The sequence below is a fragment of the Acanthopagrus latus genome, chromosome 22 (assembly GCF_904848185.1).
Source record: "Acanthopagrus latus isolate v.2019 chromosome 22, fAcaLat1.1, whole genome shotgun sequence".
Taxonomy (NCBI): Eukaryota; Metazoa; Chordata; class Actinopteri; order Spariformes; family Sparidae; genus Acanthopagrus; species Acanthopagrus latus.
This window is the reverse complement of record NC_051060.1, coordinates 3,486,407-3,495,908: the sequence shown is the minus strand read 5'-3', so window position 1 is coordinate 3,495,908 and position 9,502 is coordinate 3,486,407. Positions and strand designations below refer to the sequence as shown.

The following is a 9,502-nucleotide window of genomic DNA, read 5'->3' as shown; positions in this document are numbered from 1 at the left end:
CAAAACACCTGCCTATTTATCAATACAACCAGGTGTTTTCTTCTCAAAGCGCTGGGAACAGGGTTTCTATGGCAAGTTAGGATTCTTAAAGTTGTTTTTTGTTTTTTACAGTAGCCCAGCTGCTAGCGGTAGCCATGTTGCTAACACCAACAGCACCATTACCACAGGAAAAAAGCAGGTGGGGGAAGTTAAAAAGTATTCCTTTTCTGCTTCAAGCAAATGCTTTGAGCAGTCCAAACACAACAATGAAAATAAAATAATTCTGTTGAGTTGATGAGTTGATATTGAAGGAAAACAAAGAATCAATGCCATGATCGACGTGGAAAGAGAGCAGGTTGAGAAATACCGGTTCAAAAATGAGCGGGCAAGCGCTCGTCTTTTTTTGAATGTCAAGCGTGACAAGCACGACAAGTGCAAATGACGCGATTTGTCCAAAATGATCAAGCAGCGCGATATAAGCGTCTCAAGCGATTGAATTCGCGTCTATCGCGTTTGGTCTGAACACCCCTTTAGAGTGGATGTGATGGTGTTTACCTGGCGTGGAACTTTGAATAGAAAGATGACCACCATTATCATCACCATCTTGTTGCTGCTGCTCACATTCACTCAGCCTCATTGTTTCTGAAAACAGTATGGTTCAAAAGTCTGAGATCACCAGTCAAAATACTTTTAATTTACCCTTTTTTTTCATTTTTCTATATAAATGATAACAATTTAAGTCTCAAATCTTTGTTAATGTAACTGTAAAATATCTTTCAATACAACGTTGCACTCAAGCTGGCATTGAAGTCGGTGCAAAATCTGATGGTCCCAGCATGACAGTATTTCAAAACCTGAAAACACACCTCAAAGTTTAGCAAGAGCCACTAGATGACCAAAGAAGACCAAGGAGTCCTGACCGTCCTGGACCGTCCTCCTCAGTCACCTGATCTCAGCCCGACTCAACGTGCGGGGGCACCTGAAGACTGAGAAAGCCGAGCACTCTGTGACATCACAAAAAGCTTTGTGGAACACTGTCAGATCATGCTGAGATATCATGAGTCAGCAGGATTTACTTGTGGAGGGTCGAACCAAATACTGAGATATTCTGAGAGTCAAGGACATTTTTCAAAGATTCAACTTTTCACTCAAATGACTAAACTGATATTATCATCGGTGATGGGGAAAGAAAATATATTACAATGGAGACACTTTTGGACCCCACTGTATATGTAGAACAATAACTGTAGATATGCTCTATGTTTGTGTAGCATGATTGAGTTTACAAACCTTAATTTTGTATGTGCGCATTTCAGTGTTGTACAGTGACAAAAATGACGTTATGTTACATCATGTCATGTTTAGTCTTGTTCGCCGACTTCCTTCGTCCCTCTCTAACTCGCTCCTGGAAGTTATTCGTTTGTAGTCACTTGGTGACCAAATATTTCATATTTCACCAGCATGACCTAGAGTGAACTTGTGGATTTATCTGGATGAACATTGTTGGAAACATTTGGGATAACATTCACAACTCTCCAACATTTATTACAAAGGTCTTGTCATTTTTAGACATCTCAAGGCAGAATTCTTACGTATTATTCCTTTAAGTTAAAGATAAGAATAATACTGACAGGATGAAGACATGATTGAGAAGATGAGTATTGTGTGGGAAGCAACTGAGCCATCAGCATCACCAGCTCTCTGCTCCTTCCTCCTCCTCTGACGACACCTACTCCACATGCATCTATGTCTCTGCCTGCACTGAAAAACACACTGGACCCTGAGGAGGTCTGTAAGACTCTCCTGAAACACAGTTGGCTGGACTTTTCTTGTTCACGTCATTATTGTATGTATCTATATGTGTCAGGGATTATGAACATCTATGAAATATGTATTACACTGTGAAATGATTAATAGAGCATTCATTCATTTATTCCATGCTGTTTTTGCCATCATTTTGCATTTTCCTTACACTCATTTCATGAACATTGTAAGTAAATAATCAGAATGCCACCACATGTTTCATATGTCATTTATTCAACTGTCCTTTTGAAATTTCTGAAAAAAAAAAAAAAAAAAAAAAAAGTTTTATTCTGTGAGATGTATTCTGGTTCTAAATTCAGGCTTTTGTCTGAGGAGTAAAATTATGCAAGTCAATCCCTTGTGGTTTAACAGATTTGAATATATTGAGTCTGGAATGGAATCAGCCAATTATGTAAAATTACAATGACATGAAAGACGTGACCCGAGTCTGCAGGTTAGACAAACAACAAAGGTGCAGAGTGAAATAATGACCAGGCTGTCCATCACCTTCACTTCCAGTTTCTACGCTGACCCACTGTACTTATTGTTAGTTGCACTCACAGACTTCCTTAATGAGAATGTCACATGTGAAATTTGCCTTTTCACATGGTAAAACCACAATGTGAACTGAAATCTTAACATGTGAGAAGAAGAACAACGTCATATGTGAACTTGATACTAGTTATTGTCTTTATTCACAAACATGTAAATGTGAAATGTGAATCGAAATTTTCACATGTGATTACAGACATCCACATGTAATTGTCTTTTGTCACATGTTGATAAGCGTTGTTTTCTATAAAGACCTCTTCAGTCTTTTTTTTATGAAGGAAGATTTTTTTTTTCTAATGGAGCTCATTAATTTTTTTTTATAGGCAAGACTTCATAATAACCATCACTAACAAATGGTAAATTTATAGTTACATTTATAGATAGTTAAGCCTCAGTTACCAATTATTTGACTGTTAACAATCATGAAAGTGTGTATTTATTAACTAATCAAAATCTTACAACCATCATTTGCAACTATATTTTAAATGATGGGTTTTTGAATGGCTTATATAACATTTAATCTTTAACAGTCAAATAGTGTTTAACTAACTAAGTACAATTAACTTTAAATCCACCAATTTAATTTGTTTTCATTCTTTTTCCCTTCTGACATAACCAGAGCTTTGAATGTATGGGACTCAGTTGTGATATGAATGTGGGCATGTCATATTGCTGCATGTTAACATACATCTGGAACTTATGCAACTCAATAGTGAGGTAACAGATAATTCTAGTTGTTTTTTTTTTTTATTTCATTTTTTTTTTTTATCCTGTTAGCACAATCCTAAAATAATTAGAATATTCTGGTCATCTGTGGCCCTTCAGTTTGTAACAGGGGGCCCGTGGGCCAAAGTAATGTTCTGTTTTTAATGAGACAAAAATGTTCTTTCAATATTTAATTCTGAACAATCTGAGCATGGCGCCAGAGTGAAATGTCAGTTTTGCATCGAAACAATACAAAAGGCATTTGCTTTGTGGTTTATAAGTGAGAGGGACTCTGTTCCTGATCAGACCTGCATGTTCTTTGTTGTGTTTTTGTTATTCATTTCTTGTGTTAACCTCGATCTGTAACATTACTATTTCTATACTAGTCATTCATTTATGATCTTATTGTACAATGCTGTCTTTAATTTGATTTTTAACTACTCTTCTGCTTCAATTCACGTCATTATTTACATCTTATGAAACTTATCTTTAATAGTTTCTCTGTCGCCTGCTCATTTCTGTCTTTGTGCTGCTGTAACACTCAGTAAAATCTGTCTTATCTGACATTCACGTTAGCAGGTAATGTATTATGATATGATAGAGTATACATGCCATTCGAAGTGGGATGTATTTGAACGGATTGTACTTGGTTCTGGTCCTGAACAGAGCTTGATAAAGCCTGTCCCTGCTGCTGTTTGGAGTTGAACTGTGCTCTTTGATAGGCTGGATGCTCTCTGATGTTGTTAGGGGGGATTGGGAGTAAAAAGCAGTTTGTGCATCGTGTGATGCAGCTTTCTGCGGGAGCTCTGACCCATATTTCTTACGGACACGCGCTTGTTTCCGGCAGCCTTCAAAACGCATTTATGTTGAGGCCCAGTCGGCAGGGCTGAATGAATTAGGCCTCGCATACAAGAGCACACAGAAACCACTGCGTCTTGTGTGTGTGTGTGTGTGTGTGTGTGTGTGTGTGTGTGTGTGTGTGTGTGTGTGTGTGTGTGTGTGTGTGTGTGTGTCCGCGGCTCTCTGCACTGTGCGCAGCGGCTTCCTGCGCTCTGCTCTACGTTCTCTCTGCGCTGCTCTTTTTAAAGAAAAGCCATTAGTCGCATTAACGGACACAGTTTGGACGTGTGAACAGCATTTCTGTCCTCTGAAAATATCACTGCTGCCGTTTTTTTTTTTTTTTTATCCGAGTATGAACTGGAAAATAATTTGAAAAAGCGCAGCGACAACGTGAAATCCGCTCCTAAAGCCTGTCCTGAGACTGAAGCTGATGATGTGTTCGATTTGGTCTTTTTAAATCTTGATTTTATTTTATTTTTTTACCATCCATTTTGAAAAATAACCATCTAGAGAGTGAAGTGGAGCTGGATGTGAACAGGCAAACAGACAGACGGACAGACATCCAGGCCCGCAGCTGGAAGGATACATTGTGTCCCTTATAGCCAGCGGTTTAAAGCAGCGACTCTTTATTCGCTCCGAGTGACAAGTAAAAACGTGAAACTGCTTAGCAGATATGAACTAGATATGATATGTTTTATTGAGGACAGGGACGTAGCCTATTACCGGACAAACTGTCACCCTCTGTTGGATCAAACTAAATATTGTTATTGATATTATAGGCAACTGACGAGGACGACAACAACAAAAACGATAATAATAATAATAATAATAATAATAATAATAATAATAATAATAATAATGACAGCAAGACGAATAAGAATAATTATTAGAATAAAAATGATAATAATCATTATACTCGTAATGATATGTTAATAAACGTTGACTATAAAAATCGAATCGGCCTGTTTATCAGAAATCATGCAGTTGGCCTGCAGATGTGCAGCAGTCAGCTCAGGCTGCTGCTGTCCTCGTCAATAGAAACCACAGAGGATCGTTAAAGGCTGACAGTGATAAATGAGCTCCTCGGTGCGTTATTTATTTATTTATTTATTTATTTATTTATTTATTTATTCTTTTTGTTTGTTGTTTGTTTGTTTGTTAGTATCTGTATTTACGATTTATCATCTCCTGTGACGCAAATATAGAGATGATCTCCTGGGAAATATCACGAACTGAAAATATAAGTAAGAAATTATCAGTGTTTCGTTGAAAATGAAGGAGTTTATTTATCTTAAGGGGAGATGTGACTCGACCCCCAAGTATCCACATTTTTTATTTCTTTAATTTAATTTATTCCCATTTTTTCCTCTGTATCACACACGTGCGCTCGGGCGGCCTGTACAGAGACAACATTTAGAATAATCCGTCCGCCGCTGCGGCTCCACACACTTCGCCCAGGTTTTCTTGAATTTCGCAGGCAGGCCATCCATCATCCCTGTCACCATCAATCGAATAATGCGAGACAACTGCAATCCCGTCTCATATCGAACCACAGCAGACTACGTGACCTGCTCCGACAACTAATGCTGTTGCCTTCAGAATTCTCTCCGGCGCCTACACCCACCTCTCTCCTCGGGATGTTTCACATGAGCCCACAGAGAGCAATCAGAACCGACTCACCGCGCTCTTCACAGGAAAACACTCCGCTGCATCCTCACTTAAGTCTTTATTTTGGTTTTTAGTGCAGACTTATTTTCGGTGTTCTGGTGCTATAAAATTATTTAAAACATCGTCAAAAAAAAACAAAACAAAAAAAACCAAACCAAAACAAAAACAAAACAAAACAAAAACACACACGAGAAGAGTAAAAGCTGAAGGAAGAGATGCAGTGCACGAAGAAGAGAAACAAACATTTTCTTTAAAAAAATCTTTGTTTTAGTTGGAATTTTAAAAAAAGAAAAAAAGAATCATCAAGATTGCAGTGGTAAAACTCACTCTAACGTCTAGTGATCACAAGCGCAAACATGACAAACAGCCAAATGAAAAGAGGAGCACAGATCTATACAGCACGACATTAAAACTCTCACCGAGTCCTCAGATTTTTCAAAGATATCCCACAGTGGTTTTAGCTTTGTCTTAGAAAGGAGAGGAACAGTGTGTGTGTGTGTGTGTGTGTGTGTGTGTGTGTGTGTGTGTGTGTGTGTGTGTGTGTGTGTGTGTGTGTGTGTGTTCTCTGTACAGTCTCGTTTGGAGGGGATGTGTGTGCCTATTTAAAGGTCTGGGGCTAAAGCTTAGTCTACTTAAAAAAAAAAAGAAAAAAGAAAAAAAAGGAGAGGAAGAAAAAAGAGAAAAGTCGATATCCCCGGTGGTTGTAGAAAAATAAATAAATAATTTAAAACGAAATGGAGGAGATGTGTGGAACTGCTTCTCTTCACTGTGAAGTCCTTTTAGTTTCCGTGCAGCTCTCCTGCAGCTCCTCAGCTGAACACCGAGTCTCTGTTCGGGTTAAAGTCAAAAAGTTTATTGGCGGCCTCCGGTGCTGAGGTTAGGCGTTTCCATGGTGACCCAACACACGCGCGCACCGTGCGGGTTCGGGCAAGGTGAGGTGGGAGTGGTCAGGTGGGTGTACGATCAGGTGGGTTTGACGTGGCGGCTGCAGAGGCAGCTCCGGTACTGAGCTCCACGGCCAGATGGAAGAACATCCCTGAGCCAACCATGGAGGCCTGGACACACAGACGGAAAGCAGGGTCATTACAGACTCTGTCAGAACCACCATTCATACACAATACAAACACAATTATTCATGGTAAATACAAAGTGTGATCACATCATTAAAGGGGCACTATGTTTTTTTTTTTTTTGTTGTTGTTTTTGTTTTTTTTTAAACACAGACAACTCTGAAAAGTTATATTTATGATTACAATAAAACAAACGCCCAATGTTCACAATATTAATGTGGTTATAATACATTATTTTCCCATTAGTGAATAAACGAGCTCAGAGGAAATGAAGGTCCCAGAACACTGCTTGAAGCTAGAAAGGTGGCAGGGTCCGCCACATACAGACAGCATAAACTGTGCTGTCCTTTAAGGTCAGTTTGTTTATTCAGGTTATTCAGTCATGAATGTTTGATTATTATAAACAGGAACAACCAGCCTTAATAAGTGGTCAATTTATACGTTAGTTGTTTGACTGTTAACAAACAATGAAATGCTTTATTGAGCAATTGTAAAGGTTTATAAACATCATTTATATCTTTATGATGATGTCCAAATAAGGTTTATAGATAATCTGGTGCCAATTAAACATTTACAATGTCTTGTTAACATTTTAAACCAAACAATGCCCTAATAAATGGGTTATTATTGTCATTCATTCATATCATTGTGTGTTAACAGTCAAATAACTATTACCTAAAGTTTATTTAACTATACATTAGTGTACACATTGACACATCTTCAGTATCCTCAGTATGTGAGACGTGTTGGTCGCTTCTTGTTGTTTTAACTTAATTGTTAATAAATTGGTGTGACTCACATTTTGGTGTGTATTAGAATATACAAATATGATAATATATGATATATAGATATATATATTTTTTGGTCCACTGTAAGCCAGGAAAAAGTTTAAAGTAAAGTCTGAAATCAAGAACTTAATTTGTGTCGCAGAGATGTTGCCTACTTTCTCCACACATCAGAGTCATTCACCACTCTCTGCACTTTAGAGTCAGAGGTCATCAAATCAATTCAAACAGCCTCTTGCATTTTGATTGTTAGCACATTACAAGTATTTCAGGGTTTGTCGAGCCATTCAATGAAATACTCCTGAAATCATCACATTGTGTAGACTACAGACATAAAAGGGGCTCCACTCCACCTCTCACTCATCACACAGCTCACACCACGACAGCATTTCCCTCCTAAATATTTCTGAATCTGTCAACATCAATAACCTCAGTGAACACACAGCAGGATGAGTGTCTGCCAATATTTGGCCTCTAGATAAGTGAGGTGTGACACATGGGAATACGTTTTTGTTTAAAGGAGCATATATATATATATATATATATATATATATATATATATATATATATATACATCATCAATTGTTACTAAGTACTGTATCCTGGCTGAGGATATAAGTAAAATAAATACTGCTCCTCCTCTCCCTTGATTTTACATATATTCACAAAATGATTCCAGGTATGCTGAAATGTTCCTTCCTTGTTGTTTAACCCAGCTATCATCAAGGAGGCATTATCATTCTTTGCCTAATCCAGTGAATAAATTCTGCCCGAGTCTGACTCTTCATGTGGTGAAGAATAATCCTAGCTGCAGTGATGGAACCCGTCAAACCAAATTCCCGGTGGTACTCTCATCTATCTCCCAGAGGGCAGAGTTGAGGAGATTCTGCTTAGGATTTTTTTCAAGCTATCTACCAGATTCCCAAACAACCAAAAATCAAATAAAATCCCCATAATGAGTGTATGTGGGCCTCTATTTTACATTTCCTAACCTAACAGACGGTCTTGTACATGTTATTATGTCTTTCCATGCATCTTTCCTAATTTTACAGTTTAGATTTTAAATCTTTATTCTTCCCTCCCCAAGCATCTGCAACTATACTGTAAAGGACTCCCAGGCTCTTTGCCCACACTTCTCTGGAGTGCTGAAAGTCTGGATTGCTCTCGTCACCATCAGACTACCCAGTGACTATATCTCAACTGGTTGAATGGGGCTGTGATATCTTCTTCTGTCTGTGTCGTCCAAGCTGTGATCCACACAGTGTGTGGCTATCTTTGCTATTTAAAATGCAATAATATAAAGCTCTACACTGGCCTAGGCCTTCTTTAGTACTCGGGTCACAATGCTTTTGCATACTATTCTATATTTCTTTCCATTCCATAAATTGTCTTTAATGATCTGGTCATACTGCTCAAAAAATCCTGTAGAGACTGTCTTTGTTATCCTCATTTAAACATCATTGTAGTTAAACACAGGAGCAACAACCAACTTTATGGTATTCATTTTCCCCCAAAGAGTGGGATCGTTTGATTTCCACTTATCTTGGCAATATTTTTAAATTTTCTGAAGCAGTGAGATATATTAAGTTGTAAAATGTTCTTCATGTCAGCACTCAGCCTTTTCCCCACAAACTACGTCCCTGATGGTATCCATGTGAATTGGAATGGACTAACTGCTGCTCACCTCACACGTATGCTGATTCATTTTATAGCCAGATAATTATGGAATCTTAAACTCAAAGGCTAAAAAAAAGGGGGACATTTCAGTTTTCTTAGGTCAAAGTCCACTTACAAGATTTTAATAAAGCTACATCTTCGTCTGCTCTGTCGTCAGGGAAAACACTGTGGCTCAGTTGTCTAATTCTTTGATTCATGACCTTCTTTTTGTGGTCTCATTCATATTGCAGTTGGTATGAACTATTTCAGATATTCTCTCACAAACACATGTGCATTATACAGTATACTGTCATAAAGCATATGGCAAAGCCAGCAGAGGGGAGAGTAAAATAGTGCCTATTTAGCGTTGTATTCTGTAATGGTTAAATGTTATGGCTCGGGCTTTATCATCCATGGAAAACCCTCATATTACTCCAAACACTG

General features: G+C 38.1%; 1 protein-coding gene across 1 annotated transcript in view; it reads right to left on the bottom strand.

The window, feature by feature from the left end:
• Positions 1-5,317: 5,317 nt before the first annotated feature.
• meis2b (Meis homeobox 2b) overlaps positions 5,318-9,502 on the bottom strand; it is a 28,424-nt gene continuing 24,239 nt past the window's right edge. Inside the window, exon 13 of the mRNA XM_037086411.1 lies at positions 5,318-6,602. The gene's annotated coding sequence lies outside the window, so the exon portion shown is untranslated. The remainder of the gene's footprint in view (positions 6,603-9,502) is intronic.